Source organism: Gadus macrocephalus, chromosome 4 (genome assembly GCF_031168955.1).
Source record: "Gadus macrocephalus chromosome 4, ASM3116895v1".
Lineage (NCBI taxonomy): Eukaryota > Metazoa > Chordata > Actinopteri > Gadiformes > Gadidae > Gadus > Gadus macrocephalus.
This window is the reverse complement of record NC_082385.1, coordinates 20,236,716-20,263,378: the sequence shown is the minus strand read 5'-3', so window position 1 is coordinate 20,263,378 and position 26,663 is coordinate 20,236,716. Positions and strand designations below refer to the sequence as shown.

The window sequence follows — 26,663 nt, the reverse complement described above, 5'->3', positions numbered from 1 at the left end:
CCGTCATGTTTTGTATATATTTTTTTGTTGCCATTATTGTTTTATAGGGACAAACATTAACAAATTTCTCCTACAGGGGATTGATAAAGTTCTATCTATTGAACAGAAAGAAACACTTGGTCATACTTTACACACTTTACCACAGCATTGGCCTACTGAATGCCACAGATATATTTTAAGCATTGGACTGAATGCCACATAAATATATAATTATGTTTTTGCACGTTTGCAACGTTTAAAAGTTCAGGGAAAAGTATAGCCTCTACTGGTGTTGCTTAGGCCAATATCCTTTTGAGGCAGTGTTGTTTCCGAATATTAGTGTTAAGGGCCAATAATGCTTACTATCATACATTAGTCACCGTGTCTGTGGACGGGTTAGGGTTCGGGTTCGGGCTGGCTCCATACATTACGAAGGTAAAAGTTAGTAAAAGAGGTCAACGAGGCAAGTGGTGGATTCATTGAAATGGTTGAGGAAATTTGAATGCTGAGAAACTACAGCAATTTGATTAGAGTTTTTGTTTATATTTTATATTGTGTGTTGAAAGTTTGATATTTAAACCAAAAATACAGCTACACTTTCACACCATCACTTTGTGTATTGTTTTTTTAATCTTTTATTATTTCTGGGTACATGGTCTTAAGAGACATCAGGCCTCTAGACTTGAGTTAGGCCCTCAGTTTGGCTCTTTGATTGGTGAGTGCACACTTATCCTTTGCCACATTCATTAATGTATTGACATGAATGTTTCATATGTTCCAAAAAAACATGAATAACATATGCACGACCGCGTTTTACGACTGCTTAATGGGTGCGATGTAGGTCTTAATTTTCATTGAAGTGGTCTTAAAAAAGTCTAAAAAAAGTCTTAAATTTGGGTTGATCAAACCTGGGGAAACCCTGATTTAAGACTTGGAATGCTTTAATTGTACACCAAAGTAGAGTTCATTCAACACAAGTTAGTCAGACTCAAAAAGAGTTGGCTACTTTCAGCTGTCACTTATGTATATGCAAAAATCTATCTAATGAAAGGGAATACTTTATTATAGGTCCCATGACATGCTATTTTATGTATTCTTCAATATAGGTATTAGTGGGCAACTAACACAGTATTCAAAGACGTTCCCTAAATTCAGCCGTGGTGCAGAGTTACAGCCACTCCGAGCCAGTCGCACATTGAGCTTCCCCCAAATGCGCTGTTTCGGTGGGCGTGTCAAGGAGGAGGGTGGGGGTGTGGCCCTGAGCAGCTTGCAGCCACCATGCGCTCTGTTTACAGTGGATGTATCGCAATGGCGAGCCGAACACAGCCTTTAGCCGTGTTCTGTAAATATTCTAGAACACACGGGAGTCCTGGAGCTCTATATCTAAATATTATCATATAGCCTACACAGATATCTATATCATATAATATATATTATCACGGCCAAAAGCTGTGTGAGCCGATATTATGAATCTCAAACGACCGCGTTGGGTTCTCCGACGTTCCTGGTTCTTCAACGTCCACATCAATGTGAATACACACACTGTAACGCAAGTGTTTCTTGTCGGTTCTTTGACGTGTCTTGTATTTCCACAACGAGACTGTCGTGGGGGTTATCTGAGCCATGGTTGAGAAGGAATTGGGGGAAAGGAACTTTGATTTGACTCGCTGAAGTACATGAACTGCGACATGCCGCCGGTTGCCGCGAGGCACCATCGCCCGGCAGCGGGCAGCCGGCAGCAGGCAGCGCGCGGTTCAGTCGACTTCAGGTTGATGTGAAAGTGGAAGAACCAGAGACGTCGCAGAACCCGACAAAGTCGTTTGTGATTCATAATATCGTCTGGAGGCGCACACAATATGTTATATGATATAGATATCTATGTATATGATATTATTTAGATATAGAGCTCCAGGACTGTAACGCAAGTGTTGTACACTTCCTTGTAATTTGGATAACCGTTCTGCTGTTGGTGTGACGTCGGACTCTCGTATCTGGTATTTCTACAACGAGACTCGTATTGGGGGTTATCTCAGCCAAGGTTGAGAATGAATTGGGGGAAGGAACTTTGGCTTTGACTCCCTCAAGAACATGAACCACGACAAGGAGGAGAAAGGGATCTTTGCCGGGCAGCGCTTATGCACCTCCGCCTCCGGCCGTGGTCCCTCAGCGGGGCTCAAGCGGGAGACATTCGCCGCCAACAATCCCTTTCTCCTCCATGTCGTGGTTCATGTTCTTGAGGGAGTCAAAGCCAAAGTTCCTTCCCCCCAATTCATTCTCAACCTTGGCTGAGATAACCCCCAATACGAGTCTCGTTGTAGAAATACCAGATACGAGAGTCTGTTATGCGCCATCACACCAACAGCAGAACGGTTATCCAAATAACAAGGAAGTGTACAACACTTGCGTTACAGTCCTGGAGCTCTATATCTAAATAATATCATATAATACATAGATATCTATATCATATAACATATTGTGTGCGCCTCCAGACGATATTATGAATCACAAACGACTTTGTCGGGTTCTGCGACGTCTCTGGTTCTTCCACATCAACCTGAAGTCGACTGAACCGCGCGCTGCCTGCGGCCGGCTGCCCGCTGCCGGGCGATGGTGCCTCGCGGCAACCGGCGGCATGTCGCAGTTCATGTACTTCAGCGAGTCAAACCAAAGTTCCTTTCCCCCAATTCCTTCTCAACCATGGCTTAGATAACCCCCACGACAGTCTCGTTGTGGAAATACAAGACACATCAAAGAACCGACAAGAAACACTTGCGTTACAGTGTGTGTATTCACACACACACACGCACACACGCACACACACACACACACACACACACACACACACACACACACACACACACACACACACACACACACACACACACACACACACACACACACACACACACACACACACACACACACACACACACACACACACACACACACACACGTGGCGCTCGCACGGTCGAGTTTCATTGGCGGGCCAACGTCTCTGGGCGGGCCAGGCAGAGTAAGGGGAGGAGCTGAGATTCCTCATGACGTCATGAGCACAGATTTCCAAGACAGCGCGCTTGAGCCTCCGTTTTTTCAAAGGCGAGCAGAACAGCTAGTGCTCGTTTTACACCAAACGCAAGTTTTAGCCACTGGGGGACCATATGCAGGCTAGGGGAACTCATATTTATGTTAGAAAACCTCATAAATTGAGATTTATGGGACCTTTAATATCAACATACATCTGAGGAGAAATGAAATTGTCTCTGACATGTTTGTTGGCTGTACTTTTCAAACCAATATTTATGGAACGTTTATGTCTCATAAGAGAAGCCGACACACACCTCATAACCTAACTGATTTTATTCCTGGTATTGTGTTAACAACTACATTAGCATCACCATCCTTACATGATTCTTCAGCTGATTGCCAGGATGAGGAGTTTGTGGAAGAGGAAGTTTCTGTTGCACCCCTAGGTTTGGAAGACCAATGCAGACCAATTAATATATTTTAAATATAAGATCATTAGAAAATGAAGTAATCAAATGATTGTCTTATTTTTATTTTCAGATAAATGCAGAATTTAAGCACATTACCACCGGGCCCCTGCAATCCAGATTTCTGTCACAGCTGGATGTCCGATCTGACAAACTTCTAAAGCTGTTCGAAAAACGAGGAGGACAGATAGGCAAGCGTCTTGAGAGAACTTTGGCCCCCATGACTCAAGTAAGAATGAATTTTTGGGAAATAAAATACTGAATTTATAGAGAAATTTGATAGAAATTCCAAAAAAATGTCTTTCTCTTCTAATCCACATGACCTAGGACGATGACGTTGATGCAGGGCGGGAATGTTTTCTCAAGTGGCTGTGTGTGTACCTCAACGAAGACCCAGCAAATCTTGTCAGGGAGTTCGTGGTGAGTGAAGTTATTTTACCGATTTTGATATTTTGTTGAACACCAAAATGCATAGTTAAAGGGGACCTATTATGCTTTTTCGACTTTTATGACCTATAAACTTTGTTATAATGATTGATAGTCATGTTTAACCATACACAAAAAACGATGTAGATTTTCAGGAAACTCTTCCTCTCATCTGGGCGCTTTCTGCATGCTCTGTCAACGCTCGGTTTCGTCCTTCTCCGCCCCCTCGCCCCCCTCCTGCCAACCCAACTCCGTTGTGATTGGTTACCTTCCTTGAAGCACGCCCGCGGGCAGATTTGACCAGGCATATGGGGGCGTGGCAGGAGTGCCTCTACGTCAGGGATGGGCAACTGGCGGCCCGCATCCTCACTCAGTGCGGCCCGCATCCTCACTCAGTCAGGCCCGCACATAATAAAAAAAAAAGAATAAAAAAAAAGAATAATAATAATTGATCGAATTACAGAAAACTCGGTCAAGAAAGATGAGAAGAATTCATAGAATTCGAAGGCAAACCCATGCGTCTAGTTTGCTTAGAAGCGATATCAGTCGTTAAAGATATCCACTTAAGTCGCCACTACAACTACTACAACTGCTTGTTGGGTTTGAGTTCATTGAGTTGTTGCACTTAATGTTGGGCCACTGTTTTTCAGTTTTTTGACTTCATTGAATGATGATGTATGTGAGCCCTTTGCACTGATAAAAATACTGACCATTCATGTGGCTGTTTGAGCATGGAAAACATAAAATGAATGTATGTTGGTTCAATTAACATACCGTACATAGGTTATGATTCTGGATGATTTATAGGTAGTGGCCATCCCCAAAATGCACCAGAATACAGGAAATCATATCTACCAAATTCAAAATTGTGTAGCTTCTCTCAGCTCACGTTTAGTTGAAGTGTGCAGTCATGTGGCCCTCCGTTGGTTATGTTGAAAAATGTGGCCCTCTTTATCATGAAAGTTGCCCATCCCTGCTCTACGTAGATGATTTCCCGGAAAAGTGAATCGCAAAAGTTGTCCCGAGTGTTTAGCGCTCTGCACAGCCACCCCAGACTGTCAGCAGGGAATACGTTGAAATGCATGTACGTCATTATTTGACACTTGAGTATGGTTAAACATGACTATCAATCATTATAACAACGTTTATAGGTCATAAAAGTCGAAAAAGCATAATAGGTCCCCTTTAATGAAATAGATCTAGGCTACTGTACTGATGCAAATTACGCAACACACTTCCGTTGTGTTTAGTAACATTTATATTGGTTGCTCGACCTTAAGGTCTGGTTAGTTTAATTTTTGCTTCTATTACACGACACACAGGTGAGTGCTTTATCCAAGTTAAAACTTGACTATAAAATGAACCTTCTCGTGTTTTATCGGCACAACACTATATAGGCATTTTAATTTGAAACATGTACAGTCTGCATTTAAGTTTAACAGAGAAAAGGAGAGGCTCACAGACTGGCTTAAATTATTTAAAATGAAAAAATCTTTTAAATAGCACTTTCATTATAATTCCATTGTAAATATGATTTTTGTTTTTTCTCACTCCGATCTATTTGTGATTTCACTGTGCAGGCAGAGGACGAAGCCGCCATCAAAGAATCGATTGAGGACACCACAGTGGGAATATTTGTCGTGAAAAATGATGCAACCAGTGCTCCTGGAAGGCCTGCAGATAATGCAAGGACTGGACAACACTGCATTAGCTGCTGCCATATTGTTTGGCCTAATGTATGTATTGAACCTCAACTACCCTCCTGAGCTAAAGTACACGTTTGAAGTGCACTGAAAAGTTGTGATGGAGCTGGACGGCACCACGCTCTCAAAGAAAGCCCAAGTTCTCAAAAACAGACTATGAGTGAGCTGTTGTCCTTGGATCTTTTTGCTCATTGACTTGATTCTGGACTGTTCACATGCAACTTTGCTGTTCTTTGTTCTTGTTCTTGCAGTATTTACATACAGCATGTCTACTGTATATCAAATGAATGTTTTTTCTGGAGCTCATGCGTTCCCAAAATGTGACTCGGATTTGCTGTTTTCTCTTAAAGTAATAGAGCTGCTGAATGAGCTGTTGCCATGGACCATGTTTGCTCTGTGAATGCACTTGTCTTTTAACATGCACTCATGCAGCTTTAGGCTTTCATGTATTCTTTTGGCAGTATTTAGATTCTTGGAAGATTTACATTTGTCGTAGGATTAATGATGTTTATCTAGGTCTACTCATTGTTTGTTGTGCGGTGATTCATTCAAAACACTGGCAGTACTTTTTTATTTTATTTTATTAGAATTTTATGCAAAGTAAAAAAAAACATAATGCAACCTAACATGTTGTTTTGGGATTTCAGTGTTAAAAATGTCTAGTGTTTTAAAAAAGATTGTTAATTTGGCACAATTGTCATATTGTAGCAGTTGTGGATGTTTACTGTTTTCTCCTGATTTGGTCCTGCTGTACTGTGTACAAATTGCATGTCCAAACTATTGCTATTTGAAGGTGGAGTCAGCGATAAGGGGAATTCTTGTCCAAATCAGTGAATATCTCATGATCCACTACCTGTCCGTACTAAAAATCCTTTGTTAGTGCTCAGCCTCTGTAAACCAAGGACCTATGGACATGCAATTTGTAGGCAGGACAGGACTGGCTGTGCTATTTTATTTTAATCGAGCAAAGTAATGGGATTTCAGTGTTAAATGTTGTATTGGGATTTCAAGCTTTGGGATTTCAGTGTTAAATGTAGTATTTGAAAGAAATACAATAGAAAGTTGATTATTTGTGCCTTATTTAGTCTAATACTTGAGCAGTAAGTATGAGACTAAACATTTAGTCTCATACTTTTTCAACATTTTTTTTACATGTTTTGAAAGATGAATCACATTATTTTCTGTCCATATACTGTTATATTACATCAAATGTAAATTATTTTACAACCTTTTTCCATTAAAAACCAGCTACGAACAGCACATTTCTGTCAATTTAAGCAGTATTATTCGTAACGCAACATTTATTTACCATATTTCTAGGTAATTTCATTGTTTTAAAATGTGAATGTTTCTAATTAAACATTAAAAACAACATGAAAATAAGGCAAAATCTTGTTAAAATTACAACTATAAACTGTATTCGAATTATGGAAAATAACCGTATTTTTACGATTTTTACGATACTGTTATTTCACAGTATTTTTCTGACGCCCCAGCTGCCAGAATATTACCGTTTTTTTACGATTTTTTTTTTTTTACAGTGTAGGATGAATATTATAGGGTGAAGCTACACTGGATTGGCAGAGGACATCCACATCTGGCTACGAGATCAAGGCATGGTTTCATTGCTTGGATGGGACTCAAACACATGCGCGGACGGATACCTACATGTGTGCACAGTAACACACAGAAATCACAAAGAGACAGACATGCACATCTGCGCAAACACACGCACATTTAAAAGCATGCAAACACACACACACACACACGTATACACAAATAATGTGTGTAGGCCAACAATACATATACACACACTAAAGATGTGTGTGTGTGTGTGCCTGCGTGCGTGCGTAAGTGCGTGTGTGTGTGTCTGTGGGGGGGTTGTCTGTGTGTCTGTTTGAGAGGATTCTGGACATCTGGCTTCCCAGAGCTCTCTTTCCCATTTTCTGTCTCACTTTTTCTCTCTCTCTGCCCCTCATTCTCTTGCTCTCTCAATCTCACTTTTCCTCTCTCTCTCTCTCTCTCTCTCTCTCTCTCTCTCTCTCTCTCTCTCAGTATGTGTGTGTGTTTGTGCGCTGTGAAAGAGTTTATAAACCTCTTTAAATGTATGGCCTTCATAGTGATGTTCATAGTTTCTATACGACACGTTTTTTCATTGGTTATTTTTTTCGATGTCGATGTTATGATTACACTGCTAAAAGTATATAATAAAGACAACATTAATTATTTGCCCGAAAGTTTATTAATTTGATTATTTGAATAGCCCAATAAACTAGCTGCTTGTAAATAGAAACACAGAACATCATCATATTTTAATCTCAGAGCTTGTGGGTTTGGCATAACCATGGATTCAGCCCTTAACCCGCGGAGGTTAGTGATTAAATCCTACTTTTACAGCTCTTTGCATCTCAATCCCAAATATTAATGACTACTACACCTGTAGGATCTTAATTGCAAGAACAGGGTGGAGGTGCTGCTGGGTGGTGTGGCAACAGACAATCTTCTGATAGGTGACACCAAATCGTGGTCTTGTTTGTGGTTCCGGTGAGGAGTATGAAGCAGTCTTGTTTGTGAGTCCGCTGAGGTTTGTGTAGCGGTCTTGTTTGTGGGTCCGGTGAGGTGTGTGTAGCGGTCTAGACAGATTGCTATGGCAGGTTTGGGGAGGGGGGGGGGAAGTGGATGATGGTACTAAAAGCCATTCATTGTTAATTGGATACAATATCGAGCCGTGCATTGATCACAGCGGCTCAGAATAGATAATAGGGAGGGTTTAGTGAAGAAGTTAGCATTTGCTCATTTCATTGGGGATGAACAATTAGAGGAGAGTTCTCTCCCAGAAGAGGAGCTGGTCTGCATAAAGAACAAGGATATCCGGGATTTATTGAACAAATAGTAGTGTGGGAGAGATAGCTATTTGTGCATAAACACACACACACACACACAGACACACAGTCACACACACAGAAAAAACACACGCAGACACACACACACACACACACAACACACATTTAGGAGACACACAGGCACATGCACGCACAGAAATAGACACACACACATTTCAGATAGACACATGCACCAATAGACACACACAGATAGACATACACACACAGACACACTCTCTCTGACAAACACACGCAGACACACACGTGTGGTTCCCGGTCGGCCACCGGTTGCGGCAGGCAGCTGTCCTCCGTCGTGTTGTCACCTCGTCTCGCAGGGCGTCGGGTTGACGTCCCGGAGCTCCTTCTGTCACCCGGATTATGCACACCACGCTGGGCGCCACGGCAACGGGCACACAGGACGAGAGGCACCCTACATTACAGAGAGAGAGAGAGGGAGAGAGAAAGAACTTTATAGTATTCCCCCTTTTACTCTATACATATTGAGTATTAAATATTCGAATATTTCATATGTATATATTTTGGATTTGAAGTTTACATAATACTTTGACCTCCTAACTGTTGCCTCCTGCTTTAGCAATGTTAACGTTTGTTTCTCATGCCAATGAGAATTGAAATGAATTGACAGAGAAGGAAGAGAGAGACAGACAGATGGACAGACAGAAAGACAGACAAACAGATAAACAGACAAACAGACAAACAGAGACAGAGAGACAGACAGACAGACAGACAGACAGACAGACAGACAGACAGACAGACAGACAGACAGACACATTTTGGTCAGAGACATATCTTAGCCAACCCGTTCTTGAGTAATCGTCTAATGATAACGATGGTTCCTTCAGATACATGATTCTACAAAATGAGGAAACCGTACATAAGCTAAGGTATGCATGCCGTCCGTGTGTAACAGACAGTGTTACGTTTCCCCTGCATTATGCAACAAAAGTGTTCATATATTAACCCTTGTCCTAATATACATCTCAGTTTTCATACAATATCAGCGCAGCCAAATTCATTTCGAATCAAATCAGGAAAGAAAATCATTCTCTTCTCATCTCCAGACGGTCCATATATTACTTTACACGTCTATTGTTTGACTCTCGTACCCTGACTGCTATTTCCTGGGTCTCTGCGGTCTCTCTACCGCTCATGAATACTCATGAGACCAACACAAAGTAGCCAAACCCAAAACGATGGTCCAAGTTAACCCAGAAGATAAACAAAATGCCTCACAGCTGCCTTCAAACAAAGGCTTTAGCTTGTGTGGCATCCCGCCCCTGAAGCCTCGGCCTGAACGGTCCAGAGGGACCGTGAAGGACGGGGTATACCACCCCCACCCACCAGCCGGCGACGGAGAGCACCTGGACCTTCCCCCCAATCAGCGGGATGGGGGACACCTGGCGGCTGGGAGGAGGAAGGCCCGGAGCCACTATAAGAGAGGCTACAGACCAGAAGCAGGGGGGAGGCAGAGACACGCATGGACTGCAGAGGCTTGAGGCTCACGGAGACCCAAGCGCACCCTTGTCCTGTCTGTGATCATTGAAATAAACGCCGAAGTCGGCTTAAACTAACCGTTGCCACGTGTAGTAACTCTGAATCCCGGCACATTCTCCAAGCCGGATACCACACTTGCCTCATGTAAATATATATATATGACTTGGACTTTGATTTAGACTTTTTCGCTATTTGCAAAATCGTGTCAACGTTTCCATGATTTCCACAGACGTTGATACATCACAGCTGAGAGGGCTCTGATTGGCTTAACAACATGTGGACATTGTCCAATGGGCAAGGCAGAGAATAGTAATTTTCTCTTCTAAAGACACACGCATAAAAATACAGCACACACTGACGCGTAAACACACTCACACTAACACACATTCACGCTCACACACACACAATCTCTTTCTCTCTCTCTGAAAGACACAGACACACACACACACGAACACACACACACGAACACACACACACACACACACACACACACACACACACACACACACGTTTAATTTCACAACCAATATTTTTCACATTATTTCCAGAACCCCAGCTAACCTGCAGACTCGAGTCCATGCATCAAATGGCTCACGGCTCAGCACGACCACAAGCTCCCAGATCTGCTGAGCACAGAGTGGTACAAGAGGTTTCCGCCGAACGCCTTTACCCCCACCAGCTGTTCAGAGACAGCTCCTCCTCTCCCCTCTCGCTCTCTCTCTCTCTCTTTTCCTCTGTCTCTCTCTCTCTCCCTCTCGCTCTTACTCTCCCCCTTGCCAAAACATCTGTGAGCCATCTCCTCCGAGTTTGATGGGAAATACAAGAGACTAGAGACCTCCCTCCCCCCACTCCCCCCACACACACAAACACACACAACATTTGCTTTCTCCCGCACCCAGCTCTATCTGTTTCTTTCGTCTTTCTGTTGTGTTTTTGTGTACGTTTTTTGAACCCCATCTGCTCCCAATAATAATTTATCACAATATAGACTAAAGCATTCATCTATCTGTTTCACAATATGTGAGTTCTGTGTTGAGTGGGAACATACTCATCCATTCAGTATTTTTCTTTAAGCTGCTTACATCCTAAAAGCGCTTTCTCTCGTTTCTACTCCGCTTTTTCCATTTTCCACACGAAGCACATCTTTGTGTGTGTGTGTGTGTGTCTGTGTGTGTGTAAGTGTTCGTGTGTGTATGTGCGTGTCTTTGTGTGTGTGTGCATCTGTGTTAGTGTATATGTGTGTTTTGCTGCGTGCGTGTGTGTGTAGGTGTGTTAGTGTATGGTTGTGTGTGTTTGTGAGTGTGTATGTATTTGTTCGTGTGTGTCAAACCATTTACCCCTTCTGATTAGTGACGGCCCAGCATTCCCAGGTGTTCATACTCACACCTGCTGGCAGACACACACACACACACACACACACACACACACACACACGCACACGCATACACACGCAAACACACGCAAACACACACAAGCGTTTACAGCGAAGAGAGGAACATTTTGTCAGTAATCTCCTCTCCTGTAGATTGCAGCACAGAAAAATCTAATTATTTGGTCAATCCAGCTATGATTGGATTATTAAAATGCATGCATACACCTTAGTCTAACTCAAATCGATAAGCTTTCATGTTTACGGTCAATCGGATTGGAATTGTTTTGTTGCGTTCTGCGCATGCTCGATATTTTTTCCAGGGGGCGTTGTCGCCGCCGGAAAATGTGAAACGGCGATTTATTTAAAAAGGTGGTACATGGAGGAAGCCGGTGTCGTGCCAAATTAGTTACCCCCCATAATAATTGCATCCACGGCCGCGGAAGCGCGCATGCATTCGGTGCAGGTTGAAGTACACACTACGCTTCGACTTCACCCAAGGCTGAATTAAAAGTTCATGTTTTTCTAAATGTTGATGAGTCCGCATACGGGTCGGAACAATGGAGCATCGGAAAAAAAAAATGGACCCAAACTGACGTCTGTCAACTGAAAACATCTTTCTCGAATTCCACCTCAGTTTGTTGTTGCTGGTGACGTAAAGAGGTCAGCCAGTGGCTCTATTACCACTAGTTGAAATGGGTACGGCGCTACCTATTTACCAGGGTATGACATGCTTCGGCCAACGAATCGATTTTCACCACCATGTATAATCGGAAGTTTGCAGTTGTCCAATTGAGAAGCATGGTCAAACTATATCTTTAATCGGATTAAGCTGTGCATGTAAACACACTGACTGTTGGCCTGTGTGTTCAAATCTAAGTGTCTGTGTGTGTGTGTGTGTGTGTGTGTCTGCGTGTTGTATTTATCTAAATTGTGTGTCTTTGGGGTGTAGCCCTTCACAATAAGATTAAAAATCCGTCCTCACCCCAACATCCAGCTTCAGACCAGCCTCTTCCCCACCTCACTCAATTCAATACGCTGCACTTTATGTTTTTACCTTGGTTGTGCAGGCGATACACAAACGGACAATGGAGGATGAAGAGTAGTGTATCGTCTCTGTATCAATCAGATGTAATTAATATGCAAAAATAAGCTAACCTTCTCTTTATGATTCGTATGGCTACAATGCACTCGATCCTGTTGTTAATAAACAGGGTTCTGCGGCAGCTGACATTTTTTGTCCAATTTGGAGAAAATGTTTGTCCAGTTTGGACCGTACACCTCCATTGTTCTCGGCCTCATTTGCAAATCCCTTGGAATTACAGCGCTAACCACGACATGTTAGCTCAGATTCAGCCGACCAACAGGCAGGGTAGAGTATGGGGGTACGCTCAGTGACGTGCTTTGTCGTTAATTGGGCACGTGCACATCCTTAAAACACAGCACAACAGTGTGGCCATCCATCACCAGAGATTAGTATATGCTTCCACATACATGCGCCTGTGTGTGTGTGTTTGTATGTGTGTGTGTGTGTGTGTGTGTGTGTGTGTGTGTGTGTGTGTGTGTGTGTGTGTGTGTGTGTGTGTGTGTGTGTGTGTGTGTGTGTGTGTGTGTGTGTGTGTGTGTGTGTGTGCCATATAGTAAGGCTTGAGATGGGTATTCATGGACCACACATTGCGCTGGCCCTGTGTTTAAACAGTTATTCACGCTCTGGTTCAGCTGCCCGCTTCCACACTGGTGCTGCTTGAAACCTGAGCCTCATGTGCACGTGTGTGAGTATGTGCATGTGTGAGTTTGTGCATGTGTGTGTGTGTATGTGTGAGAGTGTGTGTGTGTATATGTGTGTGTGAGTATGTGTGTGTGTTTGAGTATGTGCATGTGTGTGAGTATGTGCGTGTGTGAGTATGTGCATCTGCTTGTATAGGCACAATTATGTTTTTGATGCAACATTGCTCTGCAGTTTGTATTGCATATCTGGCCTGCCACAATTCATACATCAAAGTAAAAGTCTTATTGAAAGGATCAAGTCATTATCATTCAAACACTAACAGTGACCTAATAGGATACATTCATTATCATTCATGAGCAATTACTTGCAGTAACATGACATTTCACGCATTGTTGATCACTCTTACTCACACTGTGATATTCGGATCACTCCTCAGTGTGGGGATAGGAGCCTGAAAATGGTGCAGAGCGGGCCCCTAGCAGCCAGCCAGCTAGCTAGATGCGGCCCCCCTACCAGCCAGCCAGCTAGCTGGATGAGGCGGCCCCTAGCAGCAGCCAACTCTCTCTTTATCCCTCCAGCTTTCCTCTTTCTCTCTCTCTCTCTCTCTCTCTCTCTCTCTCTCTCTCTCTCTCTCTCTCTCTCTCTCTCTCTCTCTCTCTCTCTCTCTCTCTCTCTCTCACTCTCTCTCTCTCTCATTCCCTGGGGCGTTTGACTACACATGGGACTGGGGGGTTCTTGACCTATTGGTGGCCTTGGAGCCATATTTAAGATAATGTTTCTGTTAGAGAAGACCCCCCACACACACACAAGCACACACATACACGCACCAGACCCCCTCAACTGGTCCTTAATGTATGTGTGTGTTTGTGTGTGTGTGTGTGTGTATGTGTGTGTGTGTGTGTGTGTGTGTGTGTGTGTGTGTGTGTGTGTGTGTGTGTGTGTGTGTGTGTGTGTGTGTGTGAGTCTAGTGTGTTTAAGGGTGTGCGTGTGAGCATGTGTGTGTGTGCGTGTGTCCCAGTGTGTTTGTTTGTGTATGTGTGTGTGCATGTGTGTTTGTGAGTGTGTGTGTGTGCGTGTGTGTGTGTGTGTGTGTGTGTGTGTGTGTGTGTGTGTGTGTGTGTGTGTGTGTGTGTGTGTGTGTGTGTGTGTGTGTGTGTGTGTGTGTGTGTGTCTGCGTGTGAGTAGTTCCCTTGGGTTTTCTTTGCAGGTATTATTATTGTTTTATTAGCTTCATTGAATGTAAAGGAGAAGACTGATATCACACACGCAGACATACACACATGAATGTATGCAGGATTCTGTCAAAGCTTTATGAATGCAGAACTACACGTAAACATATACATACACACAGACACAGACACACACACATACACACACACACACACACACACACACACACACACACACACACACACACACACACACACACACACACACACACAAAAGTACACACAGAGACACACACAAGTACACACAGACACAAGTGCACACAGACAAATGTAGAAACAGACACAGGTCATCATCCAGCTTGAAAAATAGGAATAACACAGACACACACACACAGTCAAAGACAAAGGCACACACACACCAACATTTGTGCACTCACACACACACACACACACACACACGCACGCACGCACACACACACACTCACACACGCAAACACACACAGACACACATACACATAGACGTACACATACACAAACACACTGACACACACTCACACACATACACGCACACTTTCCCCACACACAAACAAAGTCAAAGACACACACTCATCCTCAGAGACACACACTAACTTGAAGACACACACACGGTGAGAACTCTTCCCATATGCTGGTGGTCGGTTGCTGGTAGGGTTAGGTGGGGAGGGAGGGGGGGGTTGAGGTCAGCCGCCTGCACAGGGATGACATCAGCTCTGACGTCTCCGTGACAACCATGTGTGAATCGAATATGACTAATCGCTGCTCAGAGAGGGAGAGAGTGAGAGAGCTTAGAAAGAGAGAGAGAGAGAGAGAGAGAGAGAGAGAGAGAGAGAGAGAGAGAGAGAGAGAGAGAGAGAGAGAGAGAGATGTGGTAACGTCTGCTTTGGAAGTGTGTTTGTGTGTGTGTGTCTGTGTGTCTGTGTGTATGTGTGTGTTTGTGTGTTTGTGTGTTGTGTGTGTGTGTGTGTGTGTGTGTGTGTGTGTGTGTGTGTGTGTGTGTGTGTGTGTGTGTGTGTGTGTGTGTGCACTGGCGGACACAGGGGGGGGGCAGGCGACCGCCCCCCCTCGTGGCTCAATGGTTGAAAAAGCACGCTAAAGTGCCCTTCAAGAGTGTCGAAAACGAGAGGAAATACCTTATTGGCTGCCCTTTTCACGTGCAAAACATGATTAGGTGCCCTCTAAATTATGATGATGTGCCCTCTAGAACAAGAAAATTCAACGAAGTGCCTTAATGAGTGCCCTTTTAGTGCCCCCTTTAGTACCCTGATAGTGCCCTTCTGCCCGTCTGGTGCCCTTCTAGTGCCCTGATAGTCCCCTTCTGCCTGTCTGGTCCTTCTAGTACCCTGATAGTGCCCTTCTGCCCGTCTGGTCCTTCTAGTGCCCTTCCAGTGCCCTTCTAGTGCCCTTCTAGTACCCTGATAGTGCCCTTCTGCCCGTCTGGTCCTTCTAGTGCCCTTCTAGTGCCCTTCTAGTGTCCTTCTAGTACCCTGATAGTGCCGTTCTGCCCGTCTGGTCCTTCTAGTGCCCTTCCAGTGCCCTTCCAGTGCCCTTCTAGTGCCCTGATAGTGCCCTTCTGCTCGTCTGGTCCTTATAGTGCCCTTCTAGTGCTCTTCTGCCCGTCTGGTGCCCTTCTAGTGCCCTTCTGCCCGTCTGGTGCCCCCTTAATATTTTTGTATAATCCGTTTAAAATCTATATACATTTTTTGAGCGTTCAAGATCATTCAAGTGTAGGTCATTTCATGCAAGAGAGACGATAATGGTCAGCTATCACCTCAACATGAGGAAAACTTCCTTAAATGTTTCCGTAGCTGGCTGTCAGCGGTCAAAGGCTGTATGGTAGCGGCACATTGAATTTTCTCCAGTCTAATTTTTACTTAAATGTTAGTAAAGATGACAGCAGTAAAAGGCATCCTCCTTTCTTTGGCTAAAATGTGAAAGTGCACAATGATGTGAACAACTCATTTTGGTGTTTATAAAGTCGCTAGAATAAGGGGAAACAGTGTCTTTGAAGCAAAAAAAATTCTGGGGGAGGACCACCAGACCCCCGGTTTAAATTAGGAGCCCAACTATTCTTTTAAGTGCTACATGGAGATGTAACAAGTGCCCCGAATGGGACCTTCAAGGCAGCGCTTGCTAAGGTTAAGGGATAGGACCTTCCAGGCAGCGCTGCCTTTAAGGCTCCGTTGGGGGAACAAAACACCATCAAGTTAGAAAAGCCGCTGTGTCCGCTGGTGGGGCCCCATGTTTTCCAGAATGTGCCCTTTTTATTTTTTCGCCCCCTGCCCTTCAAAAAGTCTGAGTCCGCCACTGTGTGTGTGTGTGTGTGTGTGTGTGTGCGTGTGCGTGTGCGTGTGTGTGTGTGTGTGTGTGTGTGTGTTTGTGTGTGCAGAGATTAAATTATTGTACGTTTTCTCTGGTTTTGAGAGATTTACAGTACATCAGCGGTTCACCTGCTGACACCCGCCCATGGCTAGCACGGCTCGGTTAGTTCCATGGTGCACTGAACAAGTGTCACAAATCCACCTCTGGATTAATAAAGTCTGGTGGCAGAGCTCTCATCTGGGAGAACGGGGCTGTTCACTTTAGTTTTGCTTCATTTTAGTTTCAACCAATCACATTGCTGAAGGCCAGAACCTGTAAGCGTGTGTTAGGCCGACGCAAGCAGGGTGGCACTAGCGACCTTAACAAATGGAACTTAACAAAGGGTCTGTAGAGGTTTCAGATCAACGCTGTGTCAACCGGCAGCAGTATGACACACGACATTGTTCCTGTTGTCAGATTACAGTTTTTTTCAATTGCTTGAACACTATGCTTAGACCAAAGTAACACAACTTGAAGTTTGTGTTACTATACCTTAAACACATGTAACCATTCCTTAAAGGTGACATTGAATGCTATTTTCACAGCAAGTAAACATAGCATTTGAGTTTCCAAAAACATGTTTTTGAAGCTGTTTGCTTGAAATAACTTTTAGGAAAAAAAATCTCGCCTACCGCTATTCCCTCTGTTTCAGTCCCTTTCAGAATGCGCTGTTTCAGGGGGGTGTAGCTTCAATGCAAATGAGCTACCATCCATTGCATTTGGACACCCCCTTCTAACAAACTGTTACCATGGTTACGGAGAGAGTGTACCGTAGCATGTGAAATTAGCGGACATGGCAGCTTCAGTGGTTCAACCATATATGTTCTAACCTGAATCGGATCCTGAAGAAGGAGAGGAGGCTCGTGCAGAACCTCAGACTCCGAGAATTCAGCAGGATGCTTCTGAATGGTTAGTCTAAAAAAAAAAATAGAAAAGCTTTCTATTTTTTAAGAAACTTTTCAACGTCATTGTCTGAGTTTCCCGTATAAGTTAGACGCTAACTGCTGGCACTAGATATATAGAAGACATTAGGGTTGACGCGATGTGGACATTTTCACACCTTATTCTAGGGCCTAACTGGGACCTCCGCACCGAAACTTGGCCCGGTCGGACCCCGAGGGCAGGAAGGGAGGGCCCTTCCTGCTCGAAACTTGGCCCGGTCAGACCCCGAGGGCAGGCCCCCCCTTCCTGCCCTTGGGGTCCGACCGGGCCAAGTTTCGGTGCGGAGGTCCCAGTTAGGCCCTAGAATAAGGTATTAAAATTTCAGGGCGGTAGGACCTTCCTATCTCAAAAACAGTTTTTCCACCACATTCTGAACCATTAGGTCTTGCAGGCTACACTTCTGAGGGGCTTTGTCCAAATGACACTCCATTTGGGAAAACTTTTTTTCTCTAAGGGCTAGAACTCCAAATCTTGGATATGTCGTTCACGGGGCCCCGGGAAATGTGTGTAAACATTTTAGCATCCCTAGCTATCTCGAAAAGGTCGGCAAAGGGGCGTGACCTCCAACAGTACAGTAAATGTACATAAGACAGAGGTTAGTTTCTAGTCCCCATTTTTTGTGGGATGGAGGTGTACATTTGTGGCTAAAGGTGTGTAGACACAGCTGGCCTGTGGCCATGTTTTTGAAGTCGGGGGTCAAAAGGTCAAAAGGAGCCGGCACCACGCCGCTTATGAGATAACAAAAAGTTAATGTGTGTTTCTCTCATAACTTTTTGTCATTATTAAAGAGAGGCCTGATTCTCAGATATGCATGTTGGATGGCTAGGGTGTAGGTCTGGGAAGAACTTCAGGCCAAAATCTTGCAAGCGAGCCGCTGGGTGAGTTGCAACGAGATGGAGCACTTGCTGAGTCATTTCCTGTAGTGTTGGAGCCACAGGTTGAAGCGTATGTGTCCTTTGAGACCCCCTTTGATATATAAGAGACCCTATACAGCTTACTTAAATGTTGTCGACTCAGTCACCTATTGCATCACTTCCTTTAGGGCTTCGGCCTCCTATTGATCATTGTAGTAGGCTATAATTGAATGCACTCTTTCATATATATATGATACCTCCACCACTGGGACGTGGCAACAATTCTCCAAATCCATATGGGGAGGGGGGGATGCTTGTGGACAGTAGGGGTTTACCCTAGACATAAATAGGAAGTAAAATCAGGAGAAGGAATGACCTCTCACAAATATTTATTTAATACATTGTTTCAAATAACCCTCCCTTGTTAAATCAATGAGCTTGGTGTTTTGCTTTCAAAAATTAGTTATAGAAGAAGTCTAAACTGCAGAAAATAAACACATCCAAGCTGCCTTTTAAGGATACCTTGGAATATCTGTCTATTTTTCAACCATCGGACCCGTTTACGACAAAAACAACCCAATTGACGGCAGCTCCTTTGCCGCATGGTTTTTAGAGCCACGAGTATTAGAGGGGGCGGTCGATAGCAACCACCATAGCAACCATGACGGTCAAGTGACTGGATTCAGCCCCGTTGAAAAAAATAGAATACCTCCCTACACACTCAGTAGTAGATTAATGATATTTAAATTATTATGACCATGAAGTCTTTATTTGCATGGGTTTACATTTCGTTGTGTAGCATGGAAAAATCGGAGAAACACTCCCATTCAGAATGCATTGGTTTACACTTCGTTCGTTGGAGCACGGTTATTTTTATTTATTTATTTTCCGTTTTTGAGGAGTTGAGGATTTTTCTGCAATAATCCAAAATCCAATGGAAAACCCGTTGGCTTTTTGTCAAGGGAACCGAGGGCGACGCTCACTTCCGGGTTTGCCAACATACGTCATCCCTCTCCACCACTCTATACTGTAAAAACTAGGGATGTGTCGGTCGCGACTGATTCGTTACAACGAACGAATCCCGAACGTGAACGACAAGAACTGGTTCCCCAAAACAAGAAGAACTGGTTCTTTGATTCTTTTTTTTTAACATAAACCAAACATATGGTCACGTAAATAAAATATACAAACGAACAGAGCTCCGTCTCCCCGCGAATTCCATTGATTGAGTCTACAACTTTCTCAAAGATTCAGCCAATGAGAGGTAGCAATGGTGTTGGAATGGCACCTGGGTAAACCAATGACAAGGCGGTACCGTCGAATATGCGCGCTTTCTCTGTCTGACGTATCTTGGGTCATACCATTCGACTCATATATCCCCCTACATTTTTTCGAAAATAGACTTGACCTCCATCTGTTTATTGGATAAACGCATTTCCCAATCCCAGGAGTCTTTGCTCAATTCTACGTCAATTTAAGAACAAACAAAGAAATTAAACTGCAGTTCGTATTTTTTATTTATGACCATGCAAGTTCTGTAATGCCTGAACAATGAAGAATTAAATGTAAAGTAAAATAAAATTATAAATGTAAAACCATGAATGAAATATAGAGAGTAAGCAAGTGGTATAAACATTGGTGGGACGTTCGACATACTATATAGCAGGCATCTCCAAACGGCGGACTGCGGTCTTGACGGTCCTATCCTACCCACGACCAATTTAAAAAAAATATATATATAAAAAAAGGTTTTTTTATTTTTTATTTTTTTTAAGATGTCATCTGACATAACGAACGAATCAAAACGAACGAATCAAATAAACGAATCGTTATAGTGAACTGAACTGAAAGAACTAGTTCCTGGAAAAGAATCATTTTGCCCATCCCTAGTAAAAACACATGTTCAAGTTGAATGATAATGCATGAATTTATTCTTTATTCTGCCATAGTAACACGGTAAATAAATGGCAAAAATAGGCTGAGAACGAATTCGTATTCACGATATTGTAGCGACCCTGGGACAGTTAAATAGTTTGTGTGTTATGTGTTGCATTGTATTTCGTTGTCCGTTATGCCAGTTGTTCTGTGTGCATGTATTGTAATGTTCTTCTTGTCAATCAATGTGGGGGCGAATCATTAGGTCAGCTGGGGGAGGGCCTTGGAAGAACACGAGGGTGGGGGCCTGCACGTGAGTGAGACCGTGTTGGGGGTTGCCGGGGTAACCGGGGTTTGTTTTGGGTGGGATTTCTGCCGTTGGTTACGGGTTTCAGTGACCTGGTTTTGGTTCATTAAAAGTTCCTTCAATAACTAATGACTCAACATCGTTATGTCACCGGCGAGGTCATTACAATATGTTCAATAAAACGTAATCACGGACAAAATACGTTTTTTAGACAAACGTAATTGAGAATGCCGAATAGTTCTCTGGGAACGTAATTTTGATGAGAAAGGGTTGCGAGCAGAGGGGGCTAACAACAACCTTAGCGAACGTAAGAGTCACGTGACGCGTTTTTTGTCACGTGGCAAAAAAAACGTAGGCATGTCACATGTTTAAAGCCTTTATTTTATTTCATTCATTAAATATTAAAATATACATTATCTCACTCTCTCTCTCTCTCTCTCTCTCTCTCTCTCTCTCTCTCTCTCTCTCTATATATATATATATATATATATACATATAATTATTTTAGTTATAATATTATAAGTTGACCATAGCTTTTATTCAATTATCGTTATAACAAGATCTGTATCTGACCATTGACCATCAACTCGGTAATTCTATGAATGAAATTCAGACGCAAGGCCATGGACTGTGCGCCACCCTATCGCCATTCTCCCATCTTGAATTTAATCGACCATTCTTGTTACCTCGAGGAAGTCTGGTGGTCTCCGTATAATAAATAAATAAATAAATGTATTTATTTATTTATTTACTAAACGGCTCTTCTCAATGCCGTGGAACGCTCCGTTCACTTGCATGGGCCTTCCCGACTTCCGGCGGTGAATTATCTTTTCCTTCCGGGCTTAAAGTTGTTTTAAAGTTGTTAAATTAAATATCGTTACACGGTTACGTAAAATAGCATAATCAGCAAAGAAAAATGTTTTATAGCCATGATTTAAACGGCATGCGAGCTTCTGTTTTCAGCGTCCATAGCAACCATAGCAACCATGTTTTTCTGTCGAGAGCTAAAATATTCTTCGTCATAACTATCAAACCCAAATACTAAAATATCCCATTGTCCGCCTCCGCCATTTCACGGAAAAATATCCTATTACCTCCCGCACATGTTGTAGGGGGCCTCGTTCGCTCGTTTTGGATAAATTCCAATGGGTCGTAATCTGTGGCGGAACAAACCACCTACGTGGTCGTATTTTCCGAGAGGACAGGCTGATACTGGACATTGATTGGTTTGTAGGTGGGCGTGAGTCAGACGTCACCGTTCACCGGTATAGCCTTCATGAATGAATGAAGAAACATGTGAACATAATTTCCTGCAGCTCAGTTCAGGCAGCCGCCCAGACAACGCACACTTCCCGCTTTGACCACAGCTATAGCCCTAGATAAAGAAATCAACAAAGCAACCCCCGCTCCTAGTTACCCCGTCAGCAGCTATAATTTCTCCTCTTGTGACATGTTGATATAACGTTGGACTATTAACATTACAATCAAACGTACGCTTCCCCGAGAGGTAGGCCTATGCCTATATACTGACAATAATGTGTTATCTAAATTTAACGTAGCCTATTAAGGATACGTTTCAATTAAATGTAGCCTATGTAATCCAAGAGGTATGAATAACAACAAAAATTTTGAGAACGAACCTATTTGCAATATGTTCAATAAGACGTAATCAGGGACAAAATAACGTTAAATGAAACGTTTCCCGAAAGGGAAATATGCCTTAATGACAATAATGTGTTATACATTGACATTTAACATATTTGGCATACGTTTCAACCAAACATAATCCTAGAGGTTAATAAATGGCAAAACAATAGGCTGACAACGAACGTATTTGCGATATGTTCAATAAAACGTATTCACGGCCAAGATACGTTTTTCAGACAAAATACGTTAAATGAAACGTTCCCTGAAAGGAAGATATGCCTTAATGACAATAATGTGCTATACGTTGACATTGAACCTATCTGGGATACGTTTCAACCAATCATAATCCTAGAGGTTAATAAATGGCAAAAAATACGTAATTGAGAATGCCGAATAGTTTTCTGGGAACGTAATTTTGACGAGACAGGGTTGGTCATTTGGACAAAGCCCCTCAGAAGTGTTACCTGCAAGGCCTAATGTTCAGAATGTGGTGGAAAAACAGTTTTTGAGATAGGAAGGTCCTACCGCCCTGAAATTTGAATACCTTATTCTAAGGCCTAACTGGGACCCCGGCACCGAAACTTGGCCCGGTCGGACCCCGAGGGCCGGAATGGGGGGCCCTTCCTGCCCGAAACTTGGCCCAGTCGGACCCCGAGTGCCGGAAGGGGGGGCCTGGACTATCATAATCCTCGCTTGGTGACTGTAAAGGATGTTTGGTCGGATGTTATGACGAAGAATCATAATGTGAATGGGAATATTCTATAAATGTCTTGATATCATCTTTCGTCTCAACACTTCTGCTGCAGTCGCTTAAAGTCTCACTCCGAGAACCTTAAAATATGAGTCAATTCATTAGAAGTATGAAAATATCTTCCCGGTTACGTAACGGGGCAAACAAGGTGTCCTTTGACATCTCCGTTTCGAGGCGATTGCAACAGCACATGATCATATTTGAATATGTTTCGGGGTAGTAATTAGCTGTCGATTTTGGAGGCCTTTATCAATAATGACCAGCTATAGATTTGCTTCCCGATGGAGATTTTTGACAAATTACATGTTATTTAGCATCTACACGTTAAGCTGAGTCCAATGAGATCAAGCTCGCCCTCTTGCTACACCGAGATCATGTCCTAGACCCAGGTGTACCATGTAAAATACATGTTACCATTTTCTAGAGTGTCATGCTTGGTGTCATTGGACTCAACTCAACGTGTAGGGGCTAAATAATTTGTCACAAATTTCTATCGGGAAGCAAATCAATAGCTGCTCATTATTGATTAAGGCCTCCAATTTCGACAGCTAATTACTACCATTAAACATGTTTGAATATGCTCATGTGTGGCACCGTTGCAATCGCCTGGAAGCGTAGATGTTGAAGGACACCTTGTTCTCCCTCTTACGCCACCGGTAAGATATTTACATGCTTTTGATTGACTAATGAATTGATTCAGCTATTCCCCCAGAAGTCTGGGGTCAAAAGGTCAAAAGGAGCCGGCACCACGCCGCTTATGAGTCAAAAGTTAATGTGTATTTCTCTCATACATTTTGTCATTATTAAAGAGAGGCCTGATTCTCAGATATGCAGGTTGGATGGCTACGGTGTAGGTCTGGGAATAACTTCAGGCCAAAATCTTGCAAGCGAGCCGCTGGGTGCAGGTGCAACGAGATGGAGCACTTGCTGAGTCATTTCCTGTAGGGCTGGAGCCACAGGTGCAAGCGTCTGCGTCCTTTGAGACCCCCTTTGATATATAAGAGACCTCAAAGTAAAGCTTACTTAAATGTTGTCGACCCAGTCACCTATTGCATCACTTCCTTTAGGGCTTCGGCCTCCTAATTGATCATTGTAGTATAATTGAATGCCCTCTTTCATATATATGATACCTCCACCACTGGGATGTGGCAACAATTCTCCAAATCCATATGGGGAGGGGGGGGTGATGCTTGTGGACAGTAGGGTTGTACACTAGACATAAATAGGAAGAAAACTCAGGAGAAGGAATGACCTCTCATAAATATTTATTTAATAAATTGTTTCAAATAACCCTGCCTCGTTAAATCAATGAGCTTGGTGTTTTGCTTTAAAAAATAGGTTATAGAAGAAGTCTAAACTGCAGAAAATAAAAACATCCAAGCTGCCTTTTAAGGATACCTTGGAATATCCGTCTATTTTCTCATTTGCCGCGTGGTTTTTAGAGCCATGTAAGGATTAGAGGGGCTGGTGGATAGCAACCACCATTGCAACCATGACGGTCAAGTGACTGGATTCAGCCCCGTTGAAAAAAATAGAATGCCACCCTCAGGAGATTAATGATATTTAAATGATTATGACCATGAAGTCTTTATTTGCATGGGTTTACATTTCGTTCTGTGTAGCATGGAAAAATCGGAGAAACACTCCCATTCGGAATGCATTGGTTTACATTTCTTTCTTTGGAGCATAGTTATTTTTATTTATTTTCAGTTTTTGAGGAGGTGCTTCAAAGATGCAAATTTTTCTGCAATAATCCAAAATCAAATGGAAAAACCCGTTGGCTTTTTGTCAAGGGAACCCAGGGCGACACTCACTTCCGGGTTAGTCAACATACGTCATCCCTCCACCACTATACTGTAATAACGCATGTTGAAGTTGAATGATAATGAATTAATTTATTCTTTATTCTGCCTTAGTATTTATTTATTTATTTGGCAGCGAAATGCAGTGTGTGTGTGTGTGTGTGTGTGTGTGTGTGTGTGTGTGTGTGTGTGTGTGTGTGTGTATAACACGCTATTTTATGTTGAAATGCGACGTATTCCAGTGTTCACGAAAACGTACACTGTCAACGTATGCTTTTGGCGACTGGGTTGGCTCTCAGATATACGTGTTTGTGTTTCTAACAAGATGATATCATTAAAAGTTACATAAAGTAACGGTTTAATAACACAAAAGCAGGAAACAGGTGAGCTGCATTTCCCATTCAGATAATAAAGATCGACGGCAAAGGGTACCTTTCCCGTCAGTCACCGACGATTAAAGGGCCTTTGCCAACAGTCGGTATTTGACGTTCTCGGAGTGAGACTGTGTTGCAATAGCATATATATACACGTTTTCTGATTACAGTTTAATGCATTTTTCACAATTTACCAGCTCTCGTTTGGAAGGCTGAAAAGACAATTTGACTGGAACTTGCCAAAACGAAAAAATAACTTCACATGCTGTGTCTTTTTTTATTTTTATTTTTTTACAATTTATTCGTTTCCAGCATTCGTAGTGTTGATCAACAGAGAAATAATTTGTCCGCAAAGACGGTGACGTCGCTTAGCAACGGAAGACGCTGGGGTTGACGAGTCACCGGACTACTACCCATGCAAGTGAACGGAGTGTTCCACGGGCCACGGCATTGAGAAGACCCGTGTAATAAAGCCCTATAACGTTCCTGTTTATGGCATAGATTACTCCTCAGATTAGGCCAATAAACCAATGATAAAATAAAAATAAAAAAGCTCGATCAAAGGCCCGGCCCGAGGATAGTGGTGGGAAATATCGGCCAGACCCGGGTTCGGGCAGAGAATCTAAACGCTGACTGGAACTACTCAGCAGGTATCAGAATACGAGTATTCCCCCAGGCCGTGGTGCAAACAATATTATTCAAGAGTTATAATCAAGCCCAACACATCAATATTAGTGACAACCCATTAAATACAATATGATTTCTAGATGTCATGGCAACGTCCGCTCGCGACACTGGACTTGCGAGGCGTCGACGCGGACTTTCATTCACATAACCAAAAACAAGACAGTAGATGGCTAGATAAAATAAACATCAAGACATACAGCGCACCTGCATTTAATATATCCGTGAATTGTCACAATTTCTCAGAATCAAAGGTGAAAGTAGAAACGGGTGGCCTAAAGCTGTCATATTGTTCACAGACAAGTTTAAGTAGAAATGGGTGGCCAAAAGCTGTCATATTGTTAGTTATCATCACAGACAATTTTTAACAATAAATGTTCTGTACGGAGCTCCTTAAGGGACATTAGGGAGAACGCTCCCGCACAGAACCTTAGTTTGGAAGTCGTGCTGGTGACACGACAAATACTTCCAATTGAAATACATGGGTTTGAAATTTGTGCTTTTTAACACGAAAATTTTGAAAATACGTGATCCTGACCACGTTTCAATAGATTAAATAACGTGACAGTGTCACGTCTTTTCGTGAGACCGGGTTGAAGATTAAGGTAATTCATTAATTAAAATGAATGAAATAAAAGGCATTTTGAACAATTTTAATGGTTTAAAAAGCATAAACCCTTTTAAAAAATGAAATCAATCCACGTCGCTCTTTCGTCCTCTGGGACACGATGGAGAGATTTGTGGACGTCCATACAGCCAACAACAGA

General features: G+C 42.9%; 2 long non-coding RNA genes across 2 annotated transcripts in view; one reads left to right on the top strand and one right to left on the bottom strand.

Moving 5' to 3' along the window:
• Positions 1-3,207: 3,207 nt before the first annotated feature.
• The window catches only part of LOC132456334 (uncharacterized), a 175,653-nt gene continuing 152,197 nt past the window's right edge, over positions 3,208-26,663 (top strand). Inside the window, exons 1-2 of the long non-coding RNA XR_009525434.1 lie at positions 3,208-3,449; positions 3,544-3,699. This is a non-coding gene — a long non-coding RNA (uncharacterized LOC132456334). The remainder of the gene's footprint in view (positions 3,450-3,543; positions 3,700-26,663) is intronic.
• Positions 7,823-10,763, bottom strand: LOC132455530 (uncharacterized). The gene is made up of 2 exons (XR_009525269.1): positions 10,558-10,763; positions 7,823-8,911 (listed from the first exon to the last, which is right to left on the bottom strand). It is a non-coding gene; the product is annotated as an uncharacterized LOC132455530 (long non-coding RNA).